Raw genomic sequence first — 26,110 nt, forward strand, 5'->3', positions numbered from 1 at the left:
GATCCTCACCAACTTTTCCATGATTTGGCTTAAATACAAGTAATTTGAAGGTCATAAATTTCTTTCAAAAATCTCTAAGAGGAACTAGGGGTGGGGCTGAGTTGTAGAATATTTACCTAGCATGAATGAGGCCTAGATTCAATCCCCAGCACGGAAAAAAAAAAACAAAAAACAATTAATCATCAGATGAAATAGAACTAATACAAGAGACTGTGTGTTTCAGGGTCTTGTTACTAAGAAACTTTTGTTTTTGTTTTTGTTTTTGTTTTTTGGTACCTGGGATTGAACTTGGGTTGTTGAGCTTGCGCAGCAGGCGGCAAAACCACTGAGCTAAATCCTCGGCCCACTAAGAAAATTTTGTTTCACACAAACCTCTGATCACGTTCGGGAGGCAGATCTGGGAATTTCCTGGGTTCCTTCTTCCCATGATAAGCTTCAAGATACATTATGGCAAAAAGGTGTGCTAGAAATGACAGCTAGTTTAGACAGTTATACTCAAATTAGTTACTTCATTTTATTTTATTTTTTGCTTTGTGGTACAGCGATTTTAAATATATAGAATTCTAAAGTACATTTAAATAGGCCTTTTACTTTCTATTATTGCCAAAGCTTACTCCAATTTTTTTTCTTTTTTTTTTTTTTTGATACTGGACATTGAACTCTGGACCCTGCTCTTTCGAGGCACGCAAAGGAACCACTGAGCTAAATCCCCAGCTCCATGCTTAAGCCAATCTTATTTCTTCTCTACCTAATTTTCACATAGGAAATTATACATTTGCATTACTAATTGACCTGATGAAACCCCCCTTGCAACTTTTGGATAATGATTAAATACTTGATGTTCAAGTTTCTCTTAATCATTGCAATCACGATCCTGTAATTCCCTTTATAAACGTTGTTTAACAACAAAAGAAGTTTTAGTTTACCTCAATGTTTAGTCATTGGGAATAGGCTGTGAAAGATGACTTTTAAAATACTCAAATATGGACTGGCGACTTAGATAATGACAGAGCACATGCCTTGTGTGTGAGAGGCCCTGTCCTTTATCTTTCACTGCAAAAAATAGCCAAAAAAAAAAAAAAAAAACCAACTTGAATTTTTCAGTTCTAATCACCACCAAAAAAAGTTGTGTGTCAAATTATTTCTTTCCATATAATTTCCTGATATCTCCCTTCATTATATCAAGAGTGGATATTCAAAACTGCCGTATAAATGTATATAAACTAGAGACTAGGAAATAAGGCTGACCAGATGACAAGACACTCTTTACAAATTAACATCTGCTCTCATTCAGAAGTTTCTTTGTTGTTAATGCTGCTTCTTATACAGAATAGATTCTATACATTCCAATGCTAGTGAGTGGTTTTGGGATTAGTCTCAAGTACTGAGAGCCATACAGAAATTCACCAGTGTTTTAAAGATAAGACTCCTAAAGAATATTCATGGTATGGGGACCCTCATCCAGTTAAAAAATGCTAAACTTTTTCATAAATGAAGTTTCAATCATTTGAACTATCTTCCCAGTCTACAAAAAAAAAAAAAACCTTGAACTTTTCACTAACAATTTATTTTGTGAAACACCTAAAGTTCAATTTGATTATTTGAATTCAACATAGACTATTCTGATTTAGATAGAACATTTGTCCATGCCTGTCCTGAACACATGTGGTGGCATATATACAAAAATAGAAATGTTTTGTTTTAGCATCTGCTAGAGAAGCAAATTAGAGAAGCACTACTGTCTGCAGCTCACCTTGGATTCATGCATTATGGATTCCTGCATTACTGGATTCATGGATTCATGCTTGTCTGAATTTGTCTAAGAGTAACTACATTTCCTTGAATATAAGATGGACCTATGGTCATGGATTTGTCTTACAGAGAATAGTGCTAGAAACAAATTCAAGAGCAATGTAATTGCATTTCAATTCCATGAAATTGTTAAGTGGAGACACCACTGAAAGAAAAATTACAATCACTGCATCAATAAAAATACAGTAACTCTTAGGTGAGGAAACAGGGAAATGAATGTGGGTTTTAAAGTTTGTTCTATTTGAGAACTGTATGTCTGTTATCCATCTTGATATTTATAATTAGAAATTTGTTTTAGTCTGATTTTCTGATCTTAGTGCATCAGAATCACCAAATCAAAGAAATAAATCTGTATAAGGGGCCTCTAACCATAAATGTACAGTCTAAAATAAAGGGAAAAAAGACACATGTGTCAGCTTTCCTTGGCTACATCATACAGTGTGCTAAAATTGTATGTTAACTTTCCACATCATCTTAATCATCAAATTATATTAAATGAAATGAAGTTGTACAAAACCATACTGAGCTTCTCAAATTTAAGATTAGAAATTGACCAATGTCATGGAATTCATTGGTTTCTAATAAACAGTAGATGTAATTCAATGCAAATTTAAAACAACTAAGATATTATCACAATATGACAGTGAAACTTTCCAAAGAAAATGAAGTTATAAAAATAAGTGAGGAAAAGACCAAATGCCATGTAAGAGGCAGTTTGCTTGTTTTCTCAGTACAGTGAATGATTTTTTTGTTAAAAATTGAAAAAATTGGATTTACTGGAAATTAAATTTTGATGAAGTGCTATTGAAGTATAATATTCTATGAAATCCCATGTTACCTTAGAAGGAGCTAAATGACAACTGCAAGATGATTATGAAACAAAGATAATTTTACATTTGATTTTCATTCCCTAATAGTAGGGTAGTGGCGATTTTTATGTTTTCTGTTATGTGTAATTGATATTACCCAACTTTTAAGTTCCAGTCTTAGCCCAACAATTTTCTAAAACATGGCTTTATTACAAAAACTTTCTTTGTTTTTTCTTAGTCCTTCAACAGTGACAGGAATCTTATTCTATCCTGTGATAATGTTTCATATTTTCCCCTTTTGTCTCAACTTGTTCGTAAACTCTTTGGTCAATTTCATGTACAGTCTCTCCCTCATATAATTTTTATATTTCTAAGATTATTATAAGAGTTTAGCAAGGATTTATTGACCCTCTGTTAAACTAATTAATTAACTGTATTACTGATAGGACCAAACAATATGCACTGTTAGAAGGGATAAGGACTTAAAAATTGCCTTTTGTCATTATAGCTTTAGTCTTTATCTTAATATTGTCACATTTAAACATTTACTTAAAATTTTTAAAGAAAATGAGTCACATATTTGATTTCTATTCTCTCAATCTGTCAATCTGCCCCTTCTTTCTACTTTTCATTTTTTTCCTTCATTTTCCTTTGTTCAGCTTTGGTATTCTGTGCATGTTTTTTGATGTTTATGAAAGTTCCAGCCTTCTTCCTCAATACACATAACATGTATTTTCTGGATCTTTCTCAAATGCCTTCTGTCTAAGTTACTTTGCTCATTGCTGAGACAAAATACCCAACACCCCAAATTAAAGGAGGAAAGGTTTATTTCAGCTCATAGTTTGTAGAGGTTTCAGTCCATAGTCGGCTGGCTCCAAGGCAGGTAACATGGCAGAGGGTCATAGCAGAGGAGAAACAGTCTATGGCATGGCAGAGCAGGCAAAAGGCATCAAGCATCAAGCAAGGACAGCAGCAGAAGCAGCAGCAGCCTGCCTCTCCCTTTTATCCCTTCCAGGCTACCCGAATTTTGGATGGTGCCACTCACACCAAGGTGATTGTCCTTAATCCCAGCTTTACATACTTAATCCCAGAATCACATCCTTAATGTCAGCATGACAGCTTTTTGTAAATTAATTTTATTGGTACATTTTAGGTATATAATATGACATTCATCATTGGAGATTTGTACCTTTACATAATATACCTTGATTTTTATTTTTCCCCTTTCCTCTGCTCTCCCTTCAACCCCTTAACCCCTCCCTATTTACAAAGACTTTGTTTCCATTTTTTCATTTTCTCATATTAATTCCATTCCATTCTTTCCTTTCCCCTATCCCTCCCACTTCCACTTCCCCTTCCCCTTTGTACCTTTTCTTCCTATTTCATATTATCTGTTATACATTTACGCTTATTTATTCTTTCAGTTCCTCACACCAGAGAAACCATTCAGTATTTACATGTGTGTCCTATTTATTACACTTAAGAGTATTGCCTCAATGTACATTCATTTAGCTATGAATGCCTCTGATTTCTCATTCTTTATGGCTGAGTAGTACTCCATTTTATAAAATTTTTAATCCCAGTATCAAACACCCTAGATTCAGCCACCTCCGAAAATCCCCACCTCTGACATCATGAGGCTTTGGAGGTACATCTAGATACACATCATAACATCCACCTCAAATATTCTGAACTGGATGAATGAATACCATACTGTACTTTATTTATGATGCTTATTGTGTGACATGACACTTACAGAAATAACAATAAACAGAACATGTTTTTATTTGATGTTTTTTAACTCTTCTTCCTTAACTATTTCAATGTGCTGAATGTTTGTATCCTCCAAACACCTATATGTTGAAATCCTAATCTCAATATGGTGGTGTTAGGAAGTGGAGCCTTTGGGAGATAATTAGGTCATGATGGGGCACCCACATAGATGGGATTTAATGGCAGAGCCCACATACATGGGATTAATGCCTTCATGTGTTAATAATAAGATAAGGGATCCTATCGAATCCCACAGGACTTTCTTGATCTATTTTCTGTTTTATGAAGATTCAAGGATATGACAGCTGACAAATCAGAGGAAATTTCTCATTGGAACTTGACCATGCTGAAAACCTAATCTCCGATCTCCAGCTTCTAGAAGGGTGAGAAATACATTTCTGTTATTTATAAGCCACAAGTCTGTTGTACTTCAAGTTAAGACAATTATATTTTTAGGGAGATAAAAAGAATGCATATATACATCCATGCACACATGTAAAATGTTTCAACATGAAAGCCTTGGAAAAAACATCTACTTTAATGCTATGCATATAATAAAGGAATGTATATCAGTAAGACAGATTAATCTCAAAGTTAAAGGAGAAAGTTACTGAGAAAACTACATGTTTGCCTTGCCAAAGCCAAAAATATTTTTTTTCTTTTAAAGCAAACTGAAAACCTCAAAGATTTCAAAATCTTTAGTTACTTACAATAGCAAAAAAATTTTGGGTTAAGAAAATGTGACATTTTCTTTTTTTGTTGTTTGTTTTTTAATTAATTAAGTTTATTGGTACATTTTAGATCTACAAAATGATTACATTCATCATAGGGAATTTGTGCCTCTACATGATAAATCTTGATTCTTCTTTTTTTTCCCATTCCTCTCCCCTGCCTTCAACTCTTCTTCCCCTCCTTATTTACAAAAGCTTTGTTTCCCCCTTTTCGTTCTTTTCTCATTCTGTTGTTCTTTAATCTTCCCTCCTTTCCCATCCCCCTCCCTAGTTCCCCTTTGGCCACAGAACTTCCTCTGCCATTCTCCTAGCAAAAGTTTTAGACCACTTATTTTCAAAAGCACGTCATCATTGATTTACTTCATTTTGGGTGGTTTTGACAGGAAGATGCAATTATAAGAGTAGAAATGTCACCAAATAATTTTTAATTTACTGGTGTTGAGAACATTTTTACTAAGTTGCCAGATATTCAAAGAATAGGGAACGGGGCATAGGGAATGAATACTACACACTGAAAATTATTACTCAGTCTTACAATAAGCATCCAAAAGTACGTGTCATTTTACTCTTCTTTTAAAACTCATTATAAATAAAAAGAAAATAAGCAAAATAGAAACATAAATATCATCAGAAAAAGAACTATAACCTCAACCCATAAATGTGATACAAACCTGCCAAATACTGTTGTATCTTAAATTAAAAAAGGAGTAAGAGTATCTTTACGTGTCTGTACAGTCCAAGTTCAAGACAATCATTTTGTAAAATGTCATTGTCACTCTTCTAAGGGAGGCACAATAATTTTTTTTCTTTAAGCTAAGATCTTGTGGAACAGTGCGACCAAGACAAAGTAGGAAAGTTAACAGACAGTAACTCAGTGCTGTCTAAGCACAAAATGGAAGGAATCTGAACTTGAAGGCAAATTCGGACTGATGTACTCCATTTCATTTACTTTGAGCACCAAGCAGCAGAAACTCACAGAGGTGAAGAAGCATTAAAGGAAGAGGAAATGCATCATCTGAGGGTGATCATACAGAGGTTCTATAGCCCCATTCATCTAAACCTCAATCACATTTTCTCTGAAAAGGTGTGTGAAAAGGTGAAAGGAAAAGTGTGAAGTCTTCAAGCTTTTCCTGTGGGGAATCTTCCCCATAATAACTCACTTCACACCAGCCAACTTTACTCCATAAAGCCTCCAGAAAAAGATTTTGATCTCCCAACCTTCCTCTTACAAAATAGAAAAACTAATCCACTTGAAGCCCCGAAGATTTCAAAAGTCACCCTAAATAGCATTTAAACCAAGATCACAAAGCTACTAAAGTTTCTTACTAGCAATGGTTTCAGGTACAATAAGGGGTAGCCACTTTTCTTCCCAATTGTTATATTCCTAATGCTACTTATTAACAATTTAAGTATTTCTTACATTTTCTGATGAATGAGAATACATGGGTGTCCAAACTGAAAGAATAAAATAGCCTTAGGGTTGTGGTGTTGCCAATTTCTCACCAAAGATCCCAGAAAGAAATAAAGTTTGGCTTGAGTTGAAGTAAGACCTTACAAGAAAATGTGCCTGGATTTAGACAGTGCTTCCCATATTATATGACTCTATTCCTAAAGGAGAATTTCCAGCCTCCTGAGCAACAGTTTTCTTAGGGTATTTTGTGAATGGAGCCAACCTCTCTGACATTGTGTTTATTAAATGAATGGCTCCACCATTATATGAGGTGGGTAGAGATAACACCACAAATAGTGTGGATATGCTTGAGCTAGTTATTAACTGTGAACCAAAAGCACTACAGACAGAAGGCTCAAGGGAAAGGTGATGTGGCTGTTCTGTCTCAATTTGTGTTAACCCCTTTGTGGCTGTTCATTGGTTTTGATATTCTGGCTATTATCATTTTCTCTTAGTTTTAGCGGAATTTGGCTTCGTTTCCTGTGATTTGAAGCATATTTTTATTCAAATCCTTTTCTGTGTTCATTTTAAAGGGTAGAATAATTGTAAATAAAGGTTTTATCTTGTCCAAAGCTAAAAAAAAATAAAATAAAAAAGTGAGGGTGAACAGGAAATAAGGCTGTGGTGAGAACAGAGAGTAAACATTCAAAGTAACAGTATTCTATAACAGAAATCTGCAAAAAAATTTATAAAATTTATGCAAACTGCAGCACCATATCAGCTCTCCCCAGTCTGCCCATATACACTAAGACCTGGACCTACTCTGAGGAAATTGGTGAGAAAAGGATTGCATTTTCCATTATCAAAACGAAAAAAAAAGATGAAGAAGAGAAAGAGAACAGTAAAAGAAGAAGGAGGAGAAGGAGGAAGAGGAGAAGAGAAGGAGAAGAAGAAAGAGAAGAAAGGAAGAAGAGGAGGAAGAAGAAAGTAAAGGAGGAGGGGGGAAAATGAGGGGAGGAGTAGAAGATAAAGTGTAAGAAGACAGAGAAGGAGGAGAATGAGAAGGAAAAGAAGATGCAAAAGGAGATGAGAGCATATTCAAAATAAAGTTGCTAAACCTATTAGTATTACCAAGAAGCTTGTGTGCATAGCTCATGATGGAGAATTTACCTAACATTTCTAAGGCCGTGAGTTTAATCTTCAGAATGTGCGTGTGTGCATGTGCGTGTGCACATGTGAACGGGTGCACGGGCCCACAGACACACACACACACACAAAGAGTAGTATTGCCCAATAATCAGGAAGTGAATTGAAACAAATAAGCAAACTGGCTGATCACAAGATAAAAACTGAGGGGGCCGGGGATTTAGCTCAGTGGTTCTGGCCCCTGCAGTGCAAGAGCAAGGTCCAGAGTTTGATCCCCAGTACAAAAAAAAAAAAAAGATAAAAACTGAAATGATTAATTAAAAAGTTATAAAAAAGGAAGACACAGAAACCATAATAGCAAAAAAGACTACACCCTAGAAACTGAGAACTAATTAGAAGAAACTAAACAAAAGGCAACCAAAAACACAGAGTGATAACAATCCTTAGTAAGATGTTGGTAAATTTTGACAGATGACAATAAAGACCTAACTTCTGCCTAGGTGGCATTTTGAGGAACAGGAGAAAGCATTTATAACAAAAACACTACTTCTTGAAAACTTTCAGAAAAAGTAAAATGGCAATTGAATTTATAGATGCAAATAACACTGAATTTAAGACAAAAATATAGACATATTGATCTTCATCAGCATTGGCTTTGATTAGCTTGCTGGATATGAAAAATAAGGCATCTAGGCTAAAAATCAAATGAACAAAAAAAGCATGCATTAAGGCTTTCATCATTGGCCATGGGAAAAATAACTGCCTAGCAGAATTATCCTGTCTTTATAAACATTTAGATGTGCAAAAAGTATATCAACCAAGTGTTTTAGTGCAAGACTGTAATCTCGAAGGAAAAAAAAACACCCTACTATGGCCTTCACTCCACCAGCCTACTTACTACAGGCAGTTTCCAGCCTGCAGCACAGTGAGGAGAAATTTTACCAAGAACAGCATGACTGGCAGAATTTAAGAGCCATATATCAAAGTCTGGGAAAGCTAAAATGGGTAGAATTGTAAGAGCTGACTAACAGACATAAACAGATGTCACAGACTGGGAAAGTTATGGAGATCTACACAGAATTCCCCTGGATTCCTGAGGTGACTACTGAGCTCTGCCTGCCTGGAGTAAAATCACTTGCAACTGGAAAAGAACCACCACAGGGGATGAGACAAACACATTCCTGGAGTTCTTAGCAACATGGGAAGGCCATCTTTGCTCCACCCAGAGGGAGAAACTTGCTACATGCCTAAAATCTGGTCACTTTCTCAGCAGAGTCACACTTTAGTGTCAGATCAGTTCTAGAGTGAAGGCTTCTATGAAGCCATCATAATGAAGCTTACAAGCAAGTCACAGTATCATTCATAGATCCTAAATACATTCCTCAATGGCATGCCATAGAAAGCAGTCTCTTTTTAAAGAAAAAACAAATTCTAGCAGTCAACAGCATAATATTCAAGATCCAGCAACCAAAAGCATAAAATTCAAAATTTCACTATACTTAGCAAAAATATGAAGAAAAAATCAAGATCCATAACAAGAAGAAAATTCAAGTAATAGGAAAGATACACACACACACACACACACACAAACCCTGGAGATGCTGGAATCAGCAAATAGCAAGTGGTTTAAGCATATTTATCAATTACAATTTCCAGAAAATTGAGAGAAGTATAAAAAAGTATTTGTAAAAGTAGCTAGTGGTTGAGATATTTTTCACATTTGCTAAAACTATAAGCCAATAAATAAAAGAAACACAAAGAACTTCAAGTAGGATAACTATAAAGATCAAACTGAAATACTTATTTACAAGGAGAAAACTTAAAAGCAGCCAGAGAAATAATATATATATTTTACTGGCAATGAGATTAATGTGATAAACTCTTCATCACAAACACATTTAATACAAAAAAGAGCAACAAGCCAAACAAGTCAATCTCAAAATGCATTCGAAAGAAAAATTTTAAATCTAATGAAAAAATCGAAAAGCAAAGCAAATACAACTCTTTTCAAACAAAGAAATGCTGACTGATTTTATTATCTGTACATATGCATTAGAAGAAAGGAGAAAAGAAAAGAAAATTACAGAAACTGAAGATTTAGAGTTTCACGAAGGAATAATGGATATTAGAAATGATAAACACAAAATACATTTTTCTCATGTTTTTAACAATGTTAAAAGGCAATTGACTTTTTAACAAAAATTTGTGCAATAGAGTGATAGAATTAGAGATAGAGGTAGAGAGATAAACATAAAGATGTGCAGGAGGAAAATGTATAACCAGAGAGATAGGCAGAGTTCTCTACAAAGAACTATGAAGAGGAAAATATTTTAAAACATATACCAAGAATTATAACTATTTGAAGATTGACTGTGCTAATCTAAAAATACATAGAGATGATACTTTGTATGCACATCAGTTGGTGATCATAGTAATGACTCTTCAAACTGATATGTGCTCTTATTTTCATAATGCATGTGTAAACATAAAATTATTGTGTAACTGTTTCAAGGGCAAAACAGTAAAAACTGTTTTACCATGGCTAGAAATGTACATAAGATTGACTAAATGCAAAGCTAGTGTTTATTTAGTTCATTGTAATTTAGAATATTGATAAATGCTTTATATTTGTATAAAATGTATCAAGAATATTTTGAATAATGCTTGCCTTCTTATCACAGAACTCATGACGACTTGCGTATTTTTGTGAGTTTTCATATTCTTTTATATATTTGGATCCATGTCCAATATATATTTTCTCTGTTTTTAATGTCCTTAAAGATCTCTGAGACTTCCTAGATAATGTGAAATTTCTAGTCAGAGTCACACCCTCTGGTGAAGCTTTTCACGGTAATCATTTCCCTCATTTAGGGAAAGAAATTTCCCTTCAGCAAGTGCCTTTAACTGCACATGTGAAGTGTCGTAGATGGTGACATTGTCAACATTCTCAGCCAAGTATTCCTTTTACAACTCCACTAAGATTCAATTTGAATTTATTTATGTATTTATTATACTTTAACTTCGTTTATTGATTATGTCTTTCAATTATCTAATTTTGTTAAAAACACATGGATTTCTCATGGTAAGACACAGGAAACATAAGTGCATGCTATGCTGTCTAGGTACAAACTAAGAACCAGATACGTAACAGCTGATCATTGACAGATGTGGGAAGAAGAGAGTGACTGATCATTGATCATAATCCATATCTGTCATTTATATGGTGGTTTATGGGCTGAAGAGCTAATATGGAAATGTTTACTTTCAGAAATTAATCACAAGTAGTAATAGTCTGTGGTACCTGAAAACTGTTTTTCTGGAGGATTAGCATTATTTAACTAAAATCTGATAACTGATAAGTTTGCATAACAGAACCCAACAAAAAGTGCACTATTCAATTCATAGTTCTATAGCAACCCTTAAAACTGAAACTCAGGAGTTCAGCTAGAGGCTAATAGTGGAGTTAAAATTAGTCCTTAAAAGAAAATTCTTGATGAATTGAAAAGTCATCAGAGGGGAACATGGTAGCTCTAAAGCCACCAAAGTAATAGCTATATTAAGTATAGATCAACAAAATACTCTCTTATTAAAAGATAAAGATTGTAAGATTGGATTAAAAGTAAGATCCAACTACATGATATTTACAGGAAATTTAATTCAAAATCTAGAATAAGTGAAGTAACCTCAGAACAAGGGATATTACTATGGTCAAAGAAGGACATTTCATAATAATGAAGGGGACTATTTATAAAGAACACATAAATGATATAAATATATATGAACTCAATTACCTTACTTCAAAACACATTTAAATATAAAAATTAAAGTAAAAAACAACACACATGGAGATTTCAATAATCTCTCAGTAAATGATATTAGAGAACAAAAATCAGAAGACTGTACTTTAGAGTGTAATTTAAACACATAATTGGTCCAGTTCGATCTAACTAAAACTTTTAGAATCATAAAGAACAAAGAGAAGAAAGAGAGTTAAATAGTGACTTTAGTATTTCACAGGCATAAAAATAGAATAATAATGTAGTGTTTATGCATTCATATGTGTGTGTGGTTGTGTGTGTTTGTAGAGTGATAAACTCAATGTTATAGATGGTGAGTTTGACCTGAGAGTTTGCTTTCTAAAAATGGAAGAGAAAATAATGCCTGTGAGCATCAGTGTGACTGAATGACAAAAGAAAGGTCACAACAGCGACATCTACTTGACAGCTACATGAAGGTGTCATCTAGAAACAAGGCAGTGGCGAGTTCTGTAAGGGAATAGTAGAGGACTGGACTTATGTGAAGGCAATTTGACTTGTGATAAGAGGAAAGGGCTGTAGGATCCTGCTCACAAGGGCTAGAATTCTTGCTATGATGTTTGCATTTTTAAGTAACAGTGATGGAAACATAACTGAAAGAATAGGTGCAATTTCTATTATTATAAGTGAGCTGTTTGACATATTGCACCCAGAGAAAACTAGTCATTAATAAATGGAAGTTTCAGCATCTTTCTGTCGTCGGAAGAGTAAACTACCTTGACCTTCATGTCCCGATTAAAGTAAGTAATTTTCTAATGATCATATGTTCTCTCACTGTAAAACTCCCTCATTTGCTCTTGTCTTAGTTTTTGATTTTTTCAAAAACACAAATCTGAGATCATAACTTGGGGATGGGAGTTTATTAAGAAATTAATCAATCCATAAAGCATTAGTGGACACACAAGCTCAAATATTACATAGTTTCTCTTGTATGAAAAACTTAGTATGTATAAAGTACAAAATAAGTGATAGATAATAGGAGAGACAGAGAGAGAGAGAGAGAACGTATTTTAATCCAGTGTGGACAATGTATCTAAAAATTGTCTTAATTGTTTTTTATGTTTTTTGAACTATTAGTCTGGTTTTCAATCTGTATATATGATAATTAACTTTATAAGGTCTTGTAAGATAAACAAATGAATCTGGTGCTATAAAAATAAAGGGGGGTGAAGGAAATGACAAAAAGAAATGAAATGTGTTACAGGCATGTACCAGTTCCCCACAGTGAATGTAATCATGCACTGCAAACATGTACGGATAAAAGTGAAAACTAATAGTAATTTCACCAGGAGTCAGGTATTCTGGAGCATTTCTCCACACACTCTCTTCTTTCCTTAGTTGCAGGTTGCCTTAGAGGCATTAACTCTCCAACCTTAAATCACATTTTCATCTAGCCCAAGGCCAATCAGCACTAGTTATTTTGAAGAAGCCTCCAAACTCAAACACTGAAAGATACAAAGTGAGCGTACAAAGATAACAGCAGATCACTTGGGTGCATGTCAATAATCCTGCTGCCTCAGGCTACCTGAGGCAGGAAGGTCTCAACATCAAGGCTGGTCCAGGAAATTTAGCAAGATCCTGTCTAAAAAAAATCCCCTTTTTTTCCCAAAGGGCTGAAAGAATAGCTCTATTCAATCCCTAGTCCTTCCTCCCCACAAATCACAAAGATATAGGTCTGAAGTAGAAAGCTGTCTATGAGCTGGAAAAACATACATTTTAGGTGAGCACAGTGACTCCAGGTCAGAGGGGAGAAGGTATCAGCAGTGTCTACTAAAGTCAGTTTTACACTTTTGTTTTGTTTTGTTTTGTTTTAAATATATAGGCTCTGTGTTGGAAGTCAGCAAGTCCACTGCAAGTTTGATGACTGACTAGAAGAATTCATTAAACTCAGGAAATGTTTTTGTTTTCTTAATGTTAGAGTTTACCACAGCCAAAGGATACAGATTCAAACCAGGAAAATCAAAAGGGCACGTAGAGTGGAGTCCAGGCGAAACCACCCTATATGAGCTTTCCTTTCTTATGGAGTCTTAGCACAGTGCTTACTTCCATAAGCAACAACATGTGACAACGTGTGGGAACAGTTGCTAACAAGGAAAGCTTACTGTGCTACCCTGTCCGGGTCTTGTGGGAGGGTTCCAGCACTCATCCTGGAGTGCCTTCCTTATCTACTTAATATTCCACCTCTCTGCAGCCTAACAGAGGACATGTTGAAAGAGCAGGACACAGCCCCAGGTGTTGAGCAACAAGTGCTCACAATAAATCACGTTGTTCGCATCAGTATGTACTGTGGCCTACAGTTTCAGGTGCACAGTGGCTCTTATCGGAAGAGTATTCCCAGGGTTGCTAGGCTATCAGGCCCCAGGAGTTGTCCCTACCCAGTCCTGATGACCTCTGCAGTGAAGGCCTGGAGAATTAACCCTTCCCTGAGCCACCTCCATGCATGTATTAAATAACTGATTTTGGACAGCTTACCTCTATCTAATTACACAGGCCTTCTGTACATTGGCAACAGACACATTCTCTGTAAAAGTCTAATCTCACTTGTTCCTACTACCATAGGAAAAAAGAAAATGTTCTGGTATTTCAAGTACAATTTAGGTTCTGTTTAATTGTGGCATGCACTTCTGAATCTGTATTTTATTGATGTTTGCATACGATGAGTTGACATACAGATGAATCTGAAACTCAGGAGTTTTATAATCTTTTTTTTTTTTTTCTAGTACTGGGGATCAAACTCAGGACCTTGCACAAAAGGCAGGCGTGGTTCCACTGAGCTAAATGCCTTGCCCCAAGAGTTTTATAAAGTAAAGTAAATTTCTTACTGGTATAAAAGGTAAGCGAGATTATATGGATAGAGAGAAATAATTTTGAAAAGTGAAATCCTAAATAGGTAAAGTTAAATTGACTTAGTTCACAGCCTTCCTTAGTTTGCAGATTCTATGACTAAGAAAAATCTTAAGAATTACACTAAATACAAGTGTCAGTAATACACAGTGCTGGAAAAAGGAAAGTTTGTTTCACCAAAAACATTACAGGCAAATAATTTCTAAAACAGCACATAAATTTGATTTCAGGGCATTAATTTTAGTCATTTTTATCTAGTTCTTTTTTTCTTTGTTTCTCCCTTTCTTATTATACTCTTATAGACAAGGTACATTCTCAAGTATTAAAAAAAAGTTTAAAATAAAATGGTGTTTACAAAATAAAGTTGAATTAAGAAGTTGAGGTTTGGTTGACAGGAAAAATATACTAAATTATTAATAAAGAAAAACCAGTGTGTCTGCTTATTATAACACATATCCTGAAGTGGGCAGAGGCAGGTCCCACAAAAGCCAAGATTCTGCCTGCATTGGCTTGAAAGTTTATTGTAAAACATTTCTAAGCCAAGGACATTTAGAGGAGCCATGCCAAGTTAGTATGAAGGTGCCAATATGGAGTAATCTTTAAAGATGGATACTCCATCATTGAAGTTACTGAAAGTACAATTCATGTCACTTTGGTTTAACTGGAGACATCTGTTTCCAAGATACAGAACCATATCTGTCTATTAATTTCGCAGTAGAACTGTTCAGTTTGTGCTCACCCACTTAGTTTTAATAAATGCCCTATAAAAGTTTCTTTTAAAATGCTTTTTTTTTTAATAAAGCCAAGTTTCAATCTGTGCTATTCTTGGTCATTCCTTCAACTGTAAAGTAAAAGGAGAAGAAAAAAAATATTCCTAACCCTTTTTGAAAGCCTGCCATTTCTTAAGAGATGTTCTTTTTTGTTAATCTGAAAGTTTCTATATTACTTTAGGGTCCTATTCATTCCTCGGTTGTCTATTTTCCCCATTGTGAAGTTTCTGTGAATGGTTCTGTTTTTGTTTTGAAATTTGGGAGATTCTCAATAAGTGTTTGATCTAAACAGCTATCCATTGAAACCCCAGGTTCTTTATGACAGTAGAAATGATGGCAAATAGGTTAATAATAGCTTCTGAAAATCAAAGACTTACTAAATAAGACAAAGAATAGATGCAAAAGAAACATATATGCATTAGAAACAATAAATTTAGTATTTGATCAGATAAATCTTAGTGATATGTCAGTGGTTACAACACAAAAGCTACAGGTGTAATTAACATCAATAGTTGATATATCATTTAATTTGGTTCACCAGATCACATGTATATCACTAAAAACAGTAGTTTTTTTCCCAGCTTATACTTTGCATTTTGGTGGGTATGGCACCTCTAGGCTAAGCAGTAAGCCTCATTATTTATGAAGGAGAAAATAAGAACCCACATCAAAGTCATGAAATGCAACAACTGTATAGGAACTTTGGTATGGTTTAAATCTAAAATGTCTCCCCAAGACTCCTGTGTTCAGAGATAGTGCCTTCAAGAGGCAACTGGATCACAGGATATCATACTCGTCAGGTGGTTGATCCTTTGTGAGTTTGTAGCTGAGGTGAAAGAAGTGGGCTATGGAGGGTGAGCCCTTGGGGATTGTGACTCCCTTCTGTGCTCTGCTTCTGGGCTGCCATGGGTTCAGCAGGGTTTTTTTCCACCACTCCCTCCCACTATGAAGTTGCTGCCTTGAATCGAAAGATCTAGAACTATAAAACAAAATACGTCTCTCCTGCTTTAAATTGCAGGCATCAGATATTTTGCTCAGCAACAGGAAGACTCAAAACAAACCTTCAACCTCTCAGATGATTAAAGAGTTAATCTTGATTTTAGTCACTGTTTCAGGCAAGTTTTACATTGAAGACATGGACTAGCTCATAGGTTACTGTGTTCTTGTGTCTAGCAGCAATTCACAATGTACAAACTGAGTGCATACAATGTGTCTGTGTAGGATTAGTTTATTTGGACTATGTCAGTCTCATTTAAACACTGTGAACCCAGGATGGGCCCAGGACTGAAGAGAAGATCATCCAGTTCATTGCAGGTCTAGAATGAATTAGAAAACAATGTGTGCCTGTCTTTGTTTCTACACTCTAGGGCACCTAATATTTTAGTGAACTAAAAGTATATTAAAGTATCAACTAAGACATTAAATAATTGTTATTATTTCTTCACTAGGTCTATTTATATTTCTGTCAATTGAAGTAATATTTTTTCAGTTGACCATGAAATACAGTATTAAAGAACAATCCAAATGCAGGTTCTCGCAAGCAGGGGTATCACCGGATATTGATCAAAAGATCTTAGGGAAAAGTCACCATCATTTTTCCTAACTGCAAATACAAGTGTTTGGAAAGTTAATATTTAGTGTTAGATGACTGAAAACTCTCCTGTGTATTTGGGTATTAACAGTTAAATACAGGTTGCTACAGTAAATTTAGTTAGTTGGACTGAAGATTGACCTCAATATTAGAAAAAAACTAAAATCTTGAATGCTTCCATTTGCTTTTGCAAAGTACTGTCAGGAAGCCAAGGCTAATCTAATACAACAAAACATGAATTTCATACTGCAATATCATTTACCAGTCTTAAACTCAAAATATGCTTAGGTAGTAAAGTAAAAATGAATTCAGTTTTGGTCTTAAAATTAAACACAAAACAAACTATAAATAATTTTACTTACCTATTTTCAATACCAAGTTTTAATTTGATTTTCCTCTTTGTAATCTTTAAAATTATATTTTGAACACTAAAACTACATTTTTACCAATATGAAGTGGTCACCAATCTCCAATTTCCATCAGGAAATCCTCACTTTCTAAAGCAGAAATATAAATTAATTTAGTTCTATTCGTAATATATTGAATTATGTGAAAAATATTTCTTTAAACAAAGTGAATATCAATATCACGCTATAAAAATAATTTTCACTTTAGGTCCATTTTGTTATTAATAGGTGGATTATTTTATTGTGACAATATTTAAAAGAGTAAACTGGCTTATGTTTTCAACTTGTCACTATTTCTCTCTTGTATGCTGTAATTGCCAAAACCACAGATGTCAGGAAAAACAGGTCAACTGTTCTCAGGCCTCTCCTTAGGACCTGGGGCACAAAAATAAATCATTAGTTGCTACACAGCATGAAGAGTTGGAATCTGAAATGGCCTTATTTTTCTTCAAGTATAGGACCCCACCACTAAGGTGACAAGAAGTGCTCCAACTTAAAATGAAGTTCTAAGTTAACCTTTAACATAAACACACAGGTGTTGACATTATAAATAGCCTCGTATTAGTAAAGACATGAGAAAACAGGTTTTAAAATAATATGTTTGGGGTGAAAAGGATACAGGAAAGTGAAAGTAAGACTTAGTATTGTGGTAAAGTTACAAGGATAGAGAAGATTTTCCTTGAGAGACACCCTGAAGACAGAATGTTGCCCAGAAAAATAGACTTTAAGGTCTGATCTTGGTGAACTCTACTTGTTTTCTTTTAAATCTGTACACAATGATCACATAATCATAGGGGATTTGTACATGTGCATAACACATCATAATTCTTTTTTCAGATGGAGGGTTTGGTAAACCTTTCTTGACAACGAGTGTTCTCTGCCATTTTCCAATAGAGTTCTTCCTTCAATTCATCAATGACTCCAGAATGAACTTTTGTCAAACATACGAAAGATCCTATGTTGGTCTTTGAACATCAAGTCTTTCTGAATTCGCTTTTTAAATATAATCTTAGGAATTGTCATGATCTTTTTACCTTTTCACACGTGGAGAAGGTGGATCTAGGTATACACTTCTGCCTTCTTTGTAGTTCCTATTTGCGTGTGGTATTTACCCTTGAAACCCACAAATTTAGTGATAAAATGGGAAATATTTTACATTTTTAAAGAAATTTTAAACCAAATAGTTGATATTTTGAGAAGCTAGGAATCCTTTGAAGTTAGATTATTGCTAGTACGGCTGGCTTCACAGTAAAGCTGCATTTTTATTTTATTTTAAGGCTTACATATGGGAAAGAATAGTTCCTAGGATTGTTTCCTCCCAAATCCTCAGGCAGGTCAGTGTTTTCCTGAGGACCCAAGTGAAAGAAGAAAGGGGCAGCGTTCAAGTTTCTATTATGAGTCTCGTTAATGCCCGAAATCCCCTAACCCTGACCTCATCCCACTTTCTTGTGGTCCTCTCTGCTTTTCCAGTTCATAACGCAACACTCTTTTCCTCTTTCTTATTTGTTAAAGCCACTATTACTGACTTTTTTCTGACTTTGGAGGGATATACTTTGCATGCCATTCTTTTATTCTTTTTCTTCCCCTGGTGCTCGGGACCAACCTGAGGGCCCTGCACATGCTACGCAAGCACTCCGCCACTGAGCTGTAACCCTAGTCCCCAAAACTTTAGTGCATATTTAATGGTAGATATGTGTGTTTTTGTTTAAAGCATTACACTTTGTTCTCTTCCCTCTATCTGTTCACACATAATACATTCCTAGAACAGTAACTTATATACCCTTTACCTATTAAGTTTGAGAAGAATATGTTTTATTTAGGGGCGTGTTACTCCATTATTAGGTGAATAACATGTGAAAATTAAGATTTAAACATATAATATTAAAAGTTTCTCAAAAAGAACTTCAAAAGGAGTTATATTTATTTCATAAAGTAATGCCTTTTTTCGTTTTGTTTTGTTTTGGAACAAGTGAAATAAACATTAAAGTAGATGGAAAGCTAAGCTCGTGGATGATCTGCAAATTAGTATGAGATCCACTTGGGTAGGGTAACTGAGGTCAGATGCTCCGATGCATATCTAATTTTATTTTTACATATATACATAGCACTTTACAGTAAAAACACAGTCACATACAAATTTACTTAAACGAGTTCATATCATGTGCTATATATTTTAACTTGATCCTTTGTTTTTCAATCTGCTATTCTGTATTTCCATTCCACAAAGTTAAAGCTCTCTACCCCATACATTTTCACATTGCCAATCAGAAGGTAGTATGTATCCTCTTATTTTTTTTCTCCAGGTTTAAATAAGTACATCGAATGCAGTCATATTTCATCTGTCCGCTATTCATGTATCATAATATATATTCTCCTATATATTTTTCCTCAATCAAATAGAAATCATTTCAAGATAACTATGTGAGTTTAATTGATTTCTATTGTCTCTAAAATATATAGAATGATATAGCATGATTTTTCTACCATTTCTGTCTTGTTGTTTAACAGTGTACTTCAAGTTTTCGCTTTCCACTATGACAAATATTGAAATAAATAGCAAAATACCTACTGGATTACTTTTTTGAAAACCACTGATAGTCAGGAGAGGAATTCCAGAGTCAAGAATAAGTGAGCTTTACATTTTGACATATATCACAAAACTATAAGTATCACAAGATTATAGTTTGGTGAAAATTTCCTCTCCCCCAGCAACTATGATAACTATTCATTTCAAAAAAACAAGGAAAAATGATGAGAAATGGAAAAAATTGAAATAAAGCCTTTTAAATAGGGAAGGGTGGAGGGGATTAAGGGAGGGCTAGGAATGGGGAAAAAATAAGAACCAAGATGCATCATGTAAAGGTACAATTCCCAATGAGAAATGTAATTGTGTTGTATACCTACGATGTACCAATAAAAGAATTTAATAAAAAAAAATCTACAGAAGGTTTTAATGCTTTCTTCTCTTCCAGAGTATTACACTGAAATGATCTAGTAGCATATTTTTTCTTTAACCAAGAATCCAGTTTTAAATTCTATTGATTTAAAACTCCCCTCCCCTTTTTTACTTTTGCTTGCTAATAATGTCTTGTCTGCATGTCATTTTTAGTTTAGTTTTGTTAAATTACACATAGGATAAAATGTACCATGTAAACTTTACTTTCCAGTAGTGGGGATTGAACGCTGAACTGAGGCCCTTCACACTGAACTACATCCACATTACTAGCCATTTATGGATTGATTGATTGACTGACTAATTTACAATTTGAGACAGAACCTTACTAAGTTGATAATTTCCCAGCTGGACTCAAACGTGTAATCCTCTTGCCTCAGCCTCCCAGAGTGCAGAAATTACAGCGTACTACTACACCCAGCTGATCTCAACTATTTTGAATGTGCTACTTAGTAATGTTGAGAACATTCAAGTGACCATCCAACCAGTCTCCAGAGATCTTTTTATCTTGCAAATCTGTAACTTCATATCATGAAAACTACTTTTCATTCCGGTCTCCTAGCACTGACCTGTGGCGACCACCATCTGATTTGTTGTCATTGCTATGGTTTAGACCATAAGTGTCCCCCAAAGTACCACATGTTCAAGGCTTGCTCCCTGGCACCTCCTTGGAGGTGGTGGGAACCTTAAGAAGTGGGGCTCAGCATAAGGTCTTTGAGTCTGTGGGAAGATGTGCTCAAGGGAATGAGGCTCTGGGATTTTCTCTCTCTCACTTCCCCACCATACAGTGAAGTTTTATTCCACCGTGTGCATCCTCCACAGTGAGTTGCCTTGCCACAGGACCAAAAGCAACAGGGCAAACTGTTAACTAGGAGCAACAAAACTGCCAGCCAAAATAAACCTTTTCCTTTCTTCAGTTGACTATTGCTAGCTTTTGTTATATGGCAATTGACAGCTGACACAGTGTTTATGAAAGTGTAGAGATATCCATACGTTTTTCATGGTTTGGGTTTTCAAAACAACAGCTTGATAATACATAAATGTTGAGAACAAAAGGGAGCCAGCAGAGTCTAGTGAATGATTCTTTTAATATTAATTTGTTTTTAATAACATAAATTTATATAGTGACTAAATCTAGGAAAACAATTGAGAGAAATAAATGAAAGAAGATTACTAAGGTTAATTTCCATGCCTTGTAAGAAAATAATTATTAATTCTATGCAGTTTAATTTAAATGAAACATTAAAATGAAGAGTATTTCTGAAAATATCTTGAGGTAAAATGATAATGCTTCTAATATTTCATTTTTTAAACAGGTATTTGACCCTTTAAAACTGTGGTAAAATAATATTTTCATAACTAACATTTAAATCAAATTTATAACTCTTTTGAATAATAATTTATATTGCGTAGAATACTTAAAATTTATTCTACAAAATATACAGACAATTTACCCCATGGTGCAATAAATCCAATAAACCACTGGTGTTTAAAACTTATCCAAGGGCTGGGGATTGAGTGGTTCCAGTGCCTGCCTTGCAAGTGCAAGGTCCTGAGTTTGAATCCCAGTACCAAAAAAAAAAAAGAATAAAAAATAAAATAAAATAAAATAAAACTTATCCAAGAGTGGACTCTTTGGGGACAATAATTTTTCTACATGTAAACACAAATTAAAAAAGGTTTCAGCCATGCTGAAAATTGGAGGGAAGGGCACAACTATGTCCAAGTGAGTTATAGCCACACTGATATTCTTGATTTTTCATAAACATATGACATAATAATGTTTATTTTACTTAGAAAAGACATAGTTAGGACCATTACTGCAATACACTCTCTTCTCATATTAAATGTTCTTCTATTTAGGTGTTTAAGATAACTCAGTTACAAGAAAATGCCTTCAAATGAGTAAAAGCAACTACATAAGAGTCTTGGATTAAGTAAATGAAATGGTGAGACATATCCTGAAAAAAAGAAATAAACTAAGATTTTATATATCTTTATATGTCAAGAGTCTTAGCTCTGAGTTAGGCCTAATGTCAAATTATTTTACCCCATATCTTTTTCATAAAATTGTGGGTTTGATTAGATATAAATTTAGTCCTCAATGCTTGCTATTCTTTGAAATTAAAAAAATGCTTCAAAATTTTATCCTCCCGTGAATGATAAAATGCATCAGAATTCCCTATCCTCAAATATTATGCAGGCTTCTCTTCAGTACCTGTTGTCTTTTGTTTATTTTTGCTCTTTGTCATCAAGTTTTACCACTTGGAAATTTTTTTGACTAAAGTAACTGATCAAATATCAAACTTACCAATTAGCTGGTTCTTTTGATGCCAGAATTCATAGGAACCCATGTATATATGCAAGTTCCAGACTGCTGAGAGATAAACTTTGATTAAAGATTAAGGTTCAATCATTGGTCACTATGTCCATTACTTAGTAGCCAGGGAGGATGGCATCTGCAGCACATCGGAGAAGGGAACACTGTCTAAAGAAAGGTGATTCTTTTGTAAAGGTAACCATGAAACTGAATTGCAGTGGATACCTAAGACAATATTCTCCTGGCCCAGAAGTCTCAGGGAAGAAGTGCTGTCGTTTGCATGCATGTTTTCCAGATTCACTTCCACACAGTGTTGTAGTTACTTTCACATCTTCTCTGCCTCAGGGCTTTTCTGAAGCCAGGAGCCTCCCTGGCACAGCTACAAGTAAAGAGGGCCAAAATCTGGAAGGAAAGCCCACCCTGCATTCTGTGGTGGTGTCACATTGAGGTGTGTTCTACAGAATTCCTCACAGGGTTATTTTCATTTCCACATTTACACAAACAAAGGCTCTTAACATTTCAATAATTTTTGACAAAAAGGAGTATGTCATCCACATGATTGATTAATCCCATTTGCTTGCAGTGATAAATAACTCAAGAATCTGCGCTTTCTTTATTTTTCTCCCTTTGCTGTCTCACTGTACTTCTGTTTCTTCATTTTTAATTCCAAGAATACATCTGTAGCATACCTGTCCCAAGTTGCTTCTGAAGATTCTGGGGAAGGGCTGGGGATTTAGTTAAATGGTTCCATCTCCTGCTTCACAAGCACAAGGTCCTGAGTTAGACCCCCGGTACCAAAAAAAAAAAAAAGAAAACGAGTGAAGATTCTGGGGAACCCAAATTAAGATAATTATGAAATCTTACGGCACCCATACCTTTATGCCTGAGAAATACAGTCCTAATAACAAACTTCTTGATCATTGGAAGCTCTCTGATATCGAACTATTAATCTTCTGTGGTTTTGATAGTATAGGCTATGACAACAGTCATCGCTACAATAATGTAACCACTACGACTTCATTACCACAAACGTATCTTCATGTGTCCAAAAAACTTACACATTTATTAATAATAAATAACTACAAAGGTCTCCCCACATGTCTGATAAATCCCAAGTAGAGATCCTGTTTTAAGCAAGCCTGTATTATACTACTTGGCAGCACAATTTAGAATATAATAATCATTCACAAAATGTTTCATAAATAATATGATTCATTAGGTTATATTTTATTTTGTGTTTATAAATTTAATTATAACTAGGTTTATAATGTAGTAATTAAGATTAAATTCAGATATAGACAAATACTAAGAATAGTTGTCTGCTATCTGAAGTATTACACTTGGACAAGACTTGCTTTTTCTGTAAAAATACTTGAAATTACTGGCTTTAATACTAAAAATATATAAGCAAAATTTTAATTCAAACAACAAGGTCTAATGCTTTCCAATCATCAATTCTCTGTGAATACTAATATGCATGTGTTCAATTTTAGATTTATAAATTTAGGTTAAATTATTTTGCATAGACAGAAGGTATTTTGTATTCTTATGTAAACTGTCTCCACAATCACACCAAAGGCTCTCAAAATTTTCGTAATTTTGGAAACCGAGGGATTATGTCATACACAAGGCTAATAAGAACTCTTTTCATCTCTCATTAATACTTATCTCATTAGAGGAAATTCACATTTTATTCTCTTCCTAAATTCCAGAATAAATGTTATTTTTATATACAGTTGACCAGGTATATATCTTGAACTCTTCTCATTTCTTTAAAAATTCTTCTTTGAGTAGCTTTATGTTCACTAGTAAGAAATGGTCAATAATTACCAAACAAATCACTTGTGTGATTTGTATATGTCTTTCTCAATAAAATATAGACAATATAAGACAAGCTAAAAAAATAGCTGTAATTGAAAAGAATGTGGTTATTTTAAGGATAACATAAAATTACAGATTCAGTTTGATTATCAGAGAAAAATGTATTCATCAGAAGTGCTTTAAAATGCAAGAAAAGTTTTTGAATATTCTTTGTGATAAAAATATAGTCTTTGAATGAAATTAGATTTGTAAAGTCAAAACATACAGATAGCAAATATCTGCCAGAAATTTCATTTATTTCATGGTAGAGAAAGTCAAAACTTGAAGTGATGATGATTTTAAACGTACTAATCCTCTAAAGTGTTATTTAATTTCCATGTGAATATTTGATAGTTACTACTCTTACTGTCTCTCTGATTCAAGGCCAAAACATGTTACATCTTTATTCTTTTAATGATGTCTAATCATTCTGCAAAAACTTTCTTTCTTTTATTATTTTCACGTTTTTACTTTATTCGATTTGAGGGATCTGCCTGTCTTATTACAGTATACCCCCTCAAAGTCGAGGTTTAGAACCAGATAGTGTTTGCAGGTAATATTTTAATTAAATTATGTTTGTAAAAGCAATCAGACCCCTTCTAAACCTTAAAGGCTTTGTTTTGTGTTTTGTTTCCATTTTTAAATTGTCATCCCTATATATAACCCGTAACTTATATACTAATTGACAGGGCCAAATTTGTAGATCTTTCTTTTCTGAGGTGGACAAATACATGAGCCCTATAATATGAAAGGATTTTGGTTAAGAATTAGAATAGAATCCAGAGCTTGGAGAAATAAAAAACAACTGAAGTGGAATGATAAATTTGGCCCCTTTGAGAGGAGGAGAACTAAGCGTGGGAGGATGTGAGCCTGAGTGTGTACAAGAAAATATTCAAGTATATATATGTTCAAAGATTTAAAAATGCATCGACTTAAACATAAAAGAAGATAGAAAGCAACAAACTTCGTGAATTTTGGTAAAATGCAACTGGTGTTTTGGTTTTTCTATTATCTCAGACATTGGAGTACGTCTTATGTATAATACTTAAGAATGAGTCAGTCATTTGGAGGGCTTCTGACCTTCAGAGAACTGATCTCTTCCTTTTAAGGACAGTAAGATGGGGCCCAGTGCATTTTTGACCCCTAGAAGGGCCAAGGAGAATTAGTATTAATATCTGCACTATTTTATATATTTCTCTGGGGAAGCTTCACATCTGTTTTCCTATTTTACCCTCATAATAATTTTGTGAAGTAGGAAAGACAAACATTACACTCTTCATTTTATAGATGGAGTTCTGGGGGTCAGTTGGGTCAAAGGAGTTGGCTAAAGTCAAGCACTAAAGATCAGAACCCAGGCCTCCTAACAATTCATCTCAAGTTTTCTAATGTAGGGCCTTTTCAAAGCAGCTTTGTGATACAAGTGAAAATCAACTTTTATCCTTTGGATTAGTTCTTTGCATGAGCTTTATTTTCCTGAATGAGAAATTCTGAGAAGTCTAACACCTTAGTGTATGCACAATGGATTTTTCCTATTAGGTAACGCTGCCCTTTACTTCACCCACCACACGCAGCTGGGCTAAGTCATTCTAAAGGAATGTGGTCATGCCAAGGCTCAAGGAAAAGGAGGTTTAGTGAAAATCAATTTATTAAAACAATCCAGGTTTTTTTCATTGGTTACACTTTTTAAAGAGTCCCTTGGTTAAACATTAAGGTGTTCCAACCACAGAAATAAATAATAATTTTATGTGTTTGGATATACAGCAAAAAGTATAAAAAGCTTATGCCTTCTGAAAATGGGACTGTTTACGAAGTCCTAGAATGTGTACTTTCAAAAAACTTAGAAACCAAACTCATAAAAACACAAACAACAGTGCTTTTACACAAGAAAG

General features: G+C 34.3%; 2 long non-coding RNA genes across 3 annotated transcripts in view; both read left to right on the forward strand.

Moving 5' to 3' along the window:
- Positions 1-26,110, forward strand: part of LOC101699071 (uncharacterized) — an 88,184-nt gene that overhangs the window by 5,676 nt on the left and 56,398 nt on the right. For both annotated transcript variants that reach the window (XR_205136.2, XR_001183287.2), the window contains exon 2: positions 4,683-4,777. This is a non-coding gene — a long non-coding RNA (uncharacterized LOC101699071). The remainder of the gene's footprint in view (positions 1-4,682; positions 4,778-26,110) is intronic.
- LOC147830359 (uncharacterized) overlaps positions 14,316-26,110 on the forward strand; it is a 34,354-nt gene continuing 22,559 nt past the window's right edge. The window contains exon 1 of the long non-coding RNA XR_015452158.1: positions 14,316-21,990. This is a non-coding gene — a long non-coding RNA (uncharacterized LOC147830359). The remainder of the gene's footprint in view (positions 21,991-26,110) is intronic.

This window comes from Heterocephalus glaber, unplaced genomic scaffold (assembly GCF_053883595.1).
Source record: "Heterocephalus glaber isolate CG9 unplaced genomic scaffold, H.glaber_assembly_v1.0 deba00000122, whole genome shotgun sequence".
Classification (NCBI taxonomy): domain Eukaryota; kingdom Metazoa; phylum Chordata; class Mammalia; order Rodentia; family Bathyergidae; genus Heterocephalus; species Heterocephalus glaber.